Raw genomic sequence first — 10,190 nt, forward strand, 5'->3', positions numbered from 1 at the left:
ATACACTATGAATGGATATGAATATATAGAGATACTATGAATAGATAGAGATACTATGAATAGATAGAGATACTGTGAATAGATAGATACACTATGAATGGATATGAATATATAGAGATACTATGAATAGATAGAGATACTGTGAATAGATAGAGATACTATGAATAGATAGAGATACTATGAATAGATAGAGATACTGTGAATGGATATGAATATATAGAGATACTATGAATAGATAGAGATACTGTGAATAGATAGAGATACTGTGAATAGATAGAGATACTATGAATAGATAAGAGATACTATGAATAGATAGAATACTATGAATGGATATGAATAGATAGAGATACTATGAAAAGATAGAGATACTGTGAATAGATAGATACACTATGAATGGATATGAATATATAGAGATACTATGAATAGATAGAGATACTGTGAATAGATAGAGATACTATGAATAGATAGAGATACTATGAATGGATATGAATATATAGAGATACTATGAATAGATAGAGATACTGTGAATAGATAGAGATACTATGAATAGATAGAGATACTATGAATAGATAGAGATACTATGAATAGATAGATATACTATGAATAGATAGAGATACTGTGAATAGATAGAGATACTATGAATAGATAGAGATACTGTGAATAGATAGAGATACTATGAATAGATAGAGATACTGTGAATAGATAGAGATACTATGAATAGATAGAGATACTGTGAATAGATAGAGATACTATGAATAGATAGAGATACTATGAATAGATAGAGATACTATGAATAGATAAGAGATACTATGAATAGATAGAGATACTATGAATAGATAGAGATACTATGAATAGATAGACATACTATGAATAGATAGAGATACTATGAATAGATAAGAGATACTATGAATAGATAGAGATACTATGAATAGATAAGAGATACTATGAATAGATAGAGATACTATGAATAGATAGAGATACTATGAATGGATAGAGATACTATGAACGGATAGAGATACTATGAATGGATAGAGATACTATGAATAGATAGAGATACTCTGAATAGATAAGAGATACTATGAATGGATAGAGATACTATGAATAGATAGAGATACTATGAATAGATAGAGATACTATGAATAGATAGATATACTATGAATAGATAGAGATACTATGAATGGATAGAGATACTATGAATGGATAGAGATACTATGAACGGATAGAGATACTATGAATAGATAGAGATACTATGAATAGATAGAGATACTATGAATAGATAGAGATACTATGAATAGATAGAGATACTATGAATAGATAGAGATACTGTGAATAGATAGAGATACTGTGAATAGATAGAGATACTATGAATAGATAGAGATACTGTGAATAGATAAGAGATACTATGAATAGATAAGAGATACTATGAATGGATAGAGATACTATGAATAGATAGAGATACTGTGAATAGATAAGAGATACTATGAATAGATAAGAGATACTATGAATAGATAGAGATACTATGAATAGATAGAGATACTATGAATAGATAAGAGATACTATGAATAGATAGAGATACTATGAATAGATAGAGATACTATGAATAGATAGAGATACTATGAATAGATAGAGAGATACTATGAATAGATAGAGATACTATGAATAGATAGAGATACTATGAATAGATAGAGATACTCTGAATAGATAGAGATACTATGAATAGATAGAGATACTATGAATAGATAGAGATACTATGAATAGATAGAGATACTGTGAATAGATAGAGATACTATGAATAGATAGAGATACTATGAATAGATAGAGATACTATGAATAGATAGAGATACTATGAATAGATAGATATACTATGAATAGATAGAGATACTATGAATAGATAGAGATACTATGAATAGATAGAGATACTATGAATAGATAGAGATACTGTGAATAGATAGAGATACTATGAATAGATAGATACTATGAATAGATAGATATACTATGAATAGATAGAGATACTATGAATGGATAGAGATACTATGAATGGATAGATACTGTGAATAGATAGAGATACTATGAATAGATAGAGATACTGTGAATGGATAGAGATACTATGAATGGATAGAGATACTATGAATGGATAGAGATACTATGAATGGATAGAGATACTATGAACGGATAGAGATACTATGAATAGATAGAGATACTGTGAATAGATAAGAGATACTATGAATAGATAAGAGATACTATGAATAGATAGAGATACTATGAATAGATAGAGATACTATGAATAGATAGAGATACTATGAATGGATAGAGATACTATGAATGGATAGAGATACTATGAATAGATAGAGATACTGTGAATAGATAAGAGATACTATGAATAGATAGAGATACTATGAATAGATAGAGATACTATGAATAGATAGAGATACTATGAATAGATAGAGATACTATGAATAGATAGAGATACTATGAATAGATAGATACTGTGAATAGATAGAGATACTGTGAATAGATAGAGATACTGTGAATAGATAGAGATACTATGAATAGATAGAGATACTATGAATAGATAGATACTATGAATAGATAGAGATACTATGAATAGATAGAGATACTATGAATAGATAGAGATACTATGAATAGATAGAGATACTATGAATAGATAGAGATACTATAAATAGATAGAGATACTATGAATAGATAGAGATACTGTGAATAGATAAGAGATACTGTGAATAGATAGAGATACTATGAATAGATAGAGATACTATGAATGGATAGAGATACTATGAATGGATAGAGATACTATGAATAGATAGAGATACTGTGAATAGATAGAGATACTATGAATAGATAGAGATACTATGAATAGATAGAGATACTATGAATAGATAGAGATACTATAAATAGATAGAGATACTGTGAATAGATAGAGATACTGTGAATAGATAAGAGATACTGTGAATAGATAGAGATACTATGAATAGATAGAGATACTGTGAATAGATAGAGATACTGTGAATAGATAGAGATACTGTGAATAGATAGAGATACTGTGAATAGATAGAGATACTATGAATAGATAGAGATACTATGAATAGATAGAGATACTATGAATAGATAGAGATACTATGAATAGATAGAGATACTATGAATAGATAGAGATACTATGAATAGATAGAGATACTATGAATAGATAGAGATACTATGAATAGATAGAGATACTGTGAATAGATAGAGATACTATGAATAGATAGAGATACTATGAATAGATAGAGATACTGTGAATAGATAGAGATACTATGAATAGATAGAGATACTCTGAATAGATAGAGATACTATGAATGGATAGAGATACTATGAATAGATAGAGATACTATGAATAGATAGAGATACTATGAATAGATAGAGATACTATGAAACCAAAGGTAAATTAAAGCCCATTTTCCTCAGTTTCACGCTATGAGAAGTTACTGCCTTTTAGCTTAGAAGGGCAGAATAAACATGATTAGATATTTAAATTGATATTTTATGGCATTATTATTTGTTTTAGTCTATATTGCATTTGTTTTTAGGAATAAGGGTAATGAAATTGACCAATATTTGCATATAGTTGCATATTTCCGTGAGCTTGGGTCCCAGGAAAACACAGAATTTCTCATTTGGGTCCCAGGCTGAAAACGTTAAAGAACCCCTGGGTCAGGGCTCACAGCCTCCTCTCCTTCCTATGGAGAGGTTAGGGGTCACACTGTCTCACAGCCTCCTCTCCTTCCTATGGAGAGGTCAGGGGTCACACCGTCTCACAGCCTCCTCTCCTTCCTATGGAGAGGTCAGGGGTCACACCGTCTCACAGCCCCTTCTCCTTCCTATGGAGAGGTCAGGGGTCACACCGTCTCACAGCCTATGGAGAGGTCAGGGGTCACACCGTCTCACAGACTCGTCTCCTTCCTATGGAGAGGTCAGAGGTCACACCGTCTCACAGCCTATGGAGAGGTCAGGGGTCACACCGTCTCACAGCCTCCTCTCCTTCCTATGGAGAGGTCAGGGGTCACACCGTCTCACAGCCCCTTCTCCTTCCTATGGAGAGGTCAGGGGTCACACCGTCTCACAGCCTATGGAGAGGTCAGGGGTCACACCGTCTCACAGACTCGTCTCCTTCCTATGGAGAGGTCAGAGGTCACACCGTCTCACAGCCTATGGAGAGGTCAGGGGTCACACCGTCTCACAGACTCGTCTCCTTCCTATGGAGAGGTCAGGGGTCACACCGTCTCACAGCCTATGGAGAGGTCAGGGGTCACACCGTCTCACAGACTCGTCTCCTTCCTATGGAGAGGTCAGGGGTCACACCGTCTCACAGCCTATGGAGAGGTCAGGGGTCACACCGTCTCACAGCCTCCTCTCCTTCCTATGGAGAGGTTAGGACACACGGTCTCACAGCCTCCTCTCCTTCCTATGGAGAGGTTAGGGGTCACACTGTCTCACAGCCTCGTCTCCTTCCTATGGAGAGGTCAGGGGTCACACCGTCTCACAGCCTCCTCTCCTTCCTATGGAGAGGTTAGGACACAGTGAGCTGCTCTGTTTCTACAGACAGTGAGTGAGCTGCTCTGTTTCTCTAGACAGTGAGCTGCTCTGTTTCTCTAGACAGTGAGCTGCTCTGTTTCTCTAGACAGTGAGCTGCTCTGTTTCTCCAGACAGTGAGCTGCTCTGTTTCTCTAGACAGTGAGCTGCTCTGTTTCTCTAGACAGTGAGCTGCTCTGTTTCTACAGACAGTGAGCTGCTCTGTTTCTACAGACAGTGAGCTGCTCTGTTTCTCCAGACAGTGAGCTGCTCTGTTTCTCTAGACAGTGAGCTGCTCTGTTTCTCCAGACAGTGAGCTGCTCTGTTTCTCTAGACAGTGAGCTGCTCTGTTTCTCTAGATAGTGAGCTGCTCTGTTTCTACAGACAGTGAGCTGCTCTGTTTCTACAGACAGTGAGCTGCTCTGTTTCTCTAGACAGTGAGCTGCTCTGTTTCTCTAGACAGTGAGCTGCTCTGTTTCTCTAGACAGTGAGCTGCTCTGTTTCTCCAGACAGTGAGCTGCTCTGTTTCTCCAGACAGTGAGCTGCTCTGTTTCTCTAGACAGTGAGCTGCTCTGTTTCTACAGACAGTGAGCTGCTCTGTTTCTCTAGACAGTGAGCTGCTCTGTTTCTCTAGACAGTGAGCTGCTCTGTTTCTCTAGACAGTGAGCTGCTCTGTTTCTACAGACAGTGAGCTGCTCTGTTTCTCTAGACAGTGAGCTGCTCTGTTTCTACAGACAGTGAGCTGCTCTGTTTCTCTAGACAGTGAGCTGCTCTGTTTCTCCAGACAGTGAGCTTCTCTGTTTCTCTAGACAGTGAGCTGCTCTGTTTCTCCAGACAGTGAGCTGCTCTGTTTCTCTAGACAGTGAGCTGCTCTGTTTCTCCAGACAGTGAGCTGCTCTGTTTCTCTAGACAGTGAGCTGCTCTGTTTCTCTAGACAGTGAGCTGCTCTGTTTCTACAGACAGTGAGCTGCTCTGTTTCTACAGACAGTGAGCTGCTCTGTTTCTCCAGACAGTGAGCTGCTCTGTTTCTCTAGACAGTGAGCTGCTCTGTTTCTCCAGACAGTGAGCTGCTCTGTTTCTCTAGACAGTGAGCTGCTCTGTTTCTCTAGATAGTGAGCTGCTCTGTTTCTACAGACAGTGAGCTGCTCTGTTTCTACAGACAGTGAGCTGCTCTGTTTCTCTAGACAGTGAGCTGCTCTGTTTCTCTAGACAGTGAGCTGCTCTGTTTCTCTAGACAGTGAGCTGCTCTGTTTCTACAGACAGTGAGCTGCTCTGTTTCTCTAGACAGTGAGCAGAGCTGCTCTGTTTCTCTAGACAGTGAGCTGCTCTGTTTCTCTAGACAGTGAGCTGCTCTGTTTCTACAGACAGTGAGCTGCTCTGTTTCTCTAGACAGTGAGCTGCTCTGTTTCTCTAGACAGTGAGCTGCTCTGTTTCTCTAGACAGTGAGCTGCTCTGTTTCTCTAGACAGTGAGCTGCTCTGTTTCTCCAGACAGTGAGCTGCTCTGTTTCTCTAGACAGTGAGCTGCTCTGTTTCTCTAGACAGTGAGCTGCTCTGTTTCTACAGACAGTGAGCTGCTCTGTTTCTCTAGACAGTGAGCTGCTCTGTTTCTCTAGACAGTGAGCTGCTCTGTTTCTACAGACAGTGAGCTGCTCTGTTTCTACAGACAGTGAGCTTCTCTGTTTCTACAGACAGTGAGCTGCTCTGTTTCTACAGACAGTGAGCTGCTCTGTTTCTACAGACAGTGAGCTGCTCTGTTTCTCTAGACAGTGAGCTGCTCTGTTTCTACAGACAGTGAGCTGCTCTGTTTCTCTAGACAGTGAGCTTCTCTGTTTCTACAGACAGTGAGCTGCTCTGTTTCTCTAGACAGTGAGCTGCTCTGTTTCTACAGACAGTGAGCTGCTCTGTTTCTACAGACAGTGAGCTGCTCTGTTTCTCCAGACAGTGAGCTGCTCTGTTTCTCTAGACAGTGAGCTGCTCTGTTTCTCTAGACAGTGAGCTGCTCTGTTTCTACAGACAGTGAGCTGCTCTGTTTCTACAGACAGTGAGCTGCTCTGTTTCTACAGACAGTGAGCTGCTCTGTTTCTACAGACAGTGAGCTGCTCTGTTTCTACAGACAGTGAGCTGCTCTGTTTCTCTAGACAGTGAGCTGCTCTGTTTCTACAGACAGTGAGCTGCTCTGTTTCTCTAGACAGTGAGCTGCTCTGTTTCTACAGACAGTGAGCTGCTCTGTTTCTCCAGGTAGTGTTCAGAGTGTCTGGAGAGAAGGGGCTTTATCTCATAACACCGGGTGGCTCATATTTTCTCGCTCTCCATTTCTCTCTCCATTTCTCTCTCCATTTATAATATAATAATAATATATGCCATTTAGCTGACGCTTTTATCCAAAGCGATTTACAGTCATGTGTGCATACATTATACGTATGGGTGGTCCCATTTCTCTCTCTATTTCTTTCTCCCTTCATTGGTGGACAAGTGATGATTTTCTGGCTGTATCTCTCTCTGTGTCTTTACCCCCCTCCACCACTCTCCGTCTGTCTCTCCATCCCTGTGGCTCTCTCTCTCCTTCGTTTCATCCCTCTCTCCCAGTAGGCTTCTCCCAGGACAAGATGCCACTACTAATCCATCTGACAGGGGAGGAAGGGAGGAGAGATGGATTAGTAGTGGCTAGCACCCTGTTTTAGTCTTCAGGGGTAAAAGACAATAGACAATAGGCTTAGCTGTTTTTAAGAGGCAGGATTGTGACGGCTTTGGTGGTTTGGCTCCCCGTCTAGAAGACACCCTCGTCACTCTATTGTACTGACACACTACCCACAGTCATACCCCTGGAGGAATGGGACAGAGACCCCATAGTGATGGAAGACAGTCTGTCATACCCCTGGAGAAATGGGACAGAGACCCCATAGTGATGGAAGACAGACAGTCATACCCCTGGAGAAATGGGACGGAGACCCCATAGTGATGGAAGACAGTCATACCCCTGGAGAAATGGGACAGAGACCCCATAGTGATGGAAGACAGACAGTCAGTCATACCCCCTGGAGGAATGGGACAGAGACCCCATAGTGATGGAAGACAGTCATACCCCTGGAGGAATGGGACAGAGACCCCATAGTGATGGAAGACAGTCAGTCATACCCCTGGAGGAATGGGACAGAGACCCCATAGTGATGGAAGACAGACAGTCATACCCCTGGAGGAATGGGACAGAGACCCCATAGTGATGGAAGACAGACAGTCATACCCCTGGAGGAATGGGACAGAGACCCCATAGTGATGGAAGACAGACAGTCAGTCATACCCCTGGAGGAATGGGACAGAGACCCCATAGTGATGGAAGACAGACAGTCATACCCCTGGAGGAATGGGACAGAGACCCCATAGTGATGGAAGACAGTCAGTCAGTCATACCCCTGGAGGAATGGGACAGAGACCCCATAGTGATGGAAGACAGTCATACCCCTGGAGAAATGGGACAGAGACCCCATAGTGATGGAAGACAGTCATACCCCTGGAGGAATGGGACAGAGACCCCATAGAGATGGAAGACAGACAGTCATACCCCTGGAGGAATGGGACAGAGACCCCATAGTGATGGAAGACAGACAGTCAGTCATACCCCTGGAGGAATGGGACAGAGACCCCATAGTGATGGAAGACAGACAGTCATACCCCTGGAGGAATGGGACAGAGACCCCATAGTGATGGAAGACAGTCAGTCATACCCCTGGAGAAATGGGACAGAGACCCCATAGTGATGGAAGACAGTCAGTCATACCCCTGGAGGAATGGGACAGAGACCCCATAGTGATGGAAGACAGTCATACCCCTGGAGGAATGGGACAGAGACCCCATAGTGATGGAAGACAGACAGTCAGTCATACCCCTGGAGGAATGGGACAGAGACCCCATAGTGATGGAAGACAGACATACCCCTGGAGGAATGGGACGGAGACCCCATAGTGATGGAAGACAGACAGTCATACCCCTGGAGGAATGGGACAGAGACCCCATAGTGATGGAAGACAGACAGTCATACCCCTGGAGGAATGGGACAGAGACCCCATAGTGATGGAAGACAGACAGTCATACCCCTGGAGGAATGGGACAGAGACCCCATAGTGATGGAAGACAGACAGTCATACCCCTGGAGGAATGGGACAGAGACCCCATAGTGATGGAAGACAGTCAGTCATACCCCTGGAGGAATGGGACAGAGACCCCATAGTGCTGGAAGACAGTCATACCCCTGGAGAATGGGACAGAGACCCCATAGTGATGGAAGACAGACAGTCAGTCATACCCCTGGAGGAATGGGACAGAGACCCCATAGTGATGGAAGACAGACAGTCATACCCCTGGAGGAATGGGACAGAGACCCCATAGTGATGGAAGACAGACAGTCAGTCATACCCCTGGAGGAATGGGACAGAGACCCCATAGTGATGGAAGACAGACATACCCCTGGAGGAATGGGACGGAGACCCCATAGTGATGGAAGACAGACAGTCATACCCTGGAGGAATGGGACAGAGACCCCATAGTGATGGAAGACAGACAGTCATACCCCTGGAGGAATGGGACAGAGACCCCATAGTGATGGAAGACAGACAGTCATACCCCTGGAGGAATGGGACAGAGACCCCATAGTGATGGAAGACAGACAGTCATACCCCTGGAGGAATGGGACAGAGACCCCATAGTGATGGAAGACAGTCAGTCAGTCATACCCCTGGAGGAATGGGACAGAGACCCCATAGTGATGGAAGACAGACATACCCCTGGAGGAATGGGACGGAGACCCCATAGTGATGGAAGACAGACAGTCATACCCCTGGAGGAATGGGACAGAGACCCCATAGTGATGGAAGACAGACAGTCAGTCATACCCCTGGAGGAATGGGACAGAGACCCCATAGTGATGGAAGACAGTCAGTCATACCCCTGGAGAAATGGGACAGAGACCCCATAGTGATGGAAGACAGTCAGTCATACCCCTGGAGGAATGGGACAGAGACCCCATAGTGATGGAAGACAGTCAGTCATACCCCTGGAGGAATGGGACAGAGACCCCATAGTGATGGAAGACAGTCATACCCCTGGAGGAATGGGACAGAGACCCCATAGTGATGGAAGACAGTCATACCCCTGGAGGAATGGGACAGAGACCCCATAGTGATGGAAGACAGTCATACCCCTGGAGGAATGGGACAGAGACCCCATAGTGATGGAAGACAGTCATACCCCTGGAGGAATGGGACAGAGACCCCACAGATCTACACCTTGTAGTTTCCTCTTGTTTCAGCCATGTTGTTACAACCAGAATGTTGTTTGTTTGTTTGTTTGTTGTCAGGACCTGCTTCAGGATGCCTATGATGTGGTGAAGAAAGAGATGGACTCCACTTCAGACCACAGGTAGATTCACCTATAACATTACGCTGACTGAACTACACAGCTGTCAATACAGTACGATGTCACCTGGAATCACCTGGAATGGTGTCCTTCAGAGTCATCAAATATCAATCAATCAATCAAATTGTATTTATATAGCCCTTCGTACATCAGCTGATATCTCAAAGTGCTGTACAGAAACCCAGCCTAAAACCCCCAAACAGCAAGCAATGCAGGTGTA

The 10,190-nt window shown here is 42.6% G+C and overlaps 1 pseudogene; it reads left to right on the forward strand.

Moving 5' to 3' along the window:
* The window catches only part of LOC127921803 (stimulated by retinoic acid gene 8 protein-like), a 36,762-nt pseudogene extending 26,789 nt beyond the window's left edge, over positions 1 to 9,973 (forward strand).
* Positions 9,974 to 10,190: the final 217 nt, after the last annotated feature.

Source organism: Oncorhynchus keta, unplaced genomic scaffold (genome assembly GCF_023373465.1).
Source record: "Oncorhynchus keta strain PuntledgeMale-10-30-2019 unplaced genomic scaffold, Oket_V2 Un_contig_23585_pilon_pilon, whole genome shotgun sequence".
Lineage (NCBI taxonomy): Eukaryota > Metazoa > Chordata > Actinopteri > Salmoniformes > Salmonidae > Oncorhynchus > Oncorhynchus keta.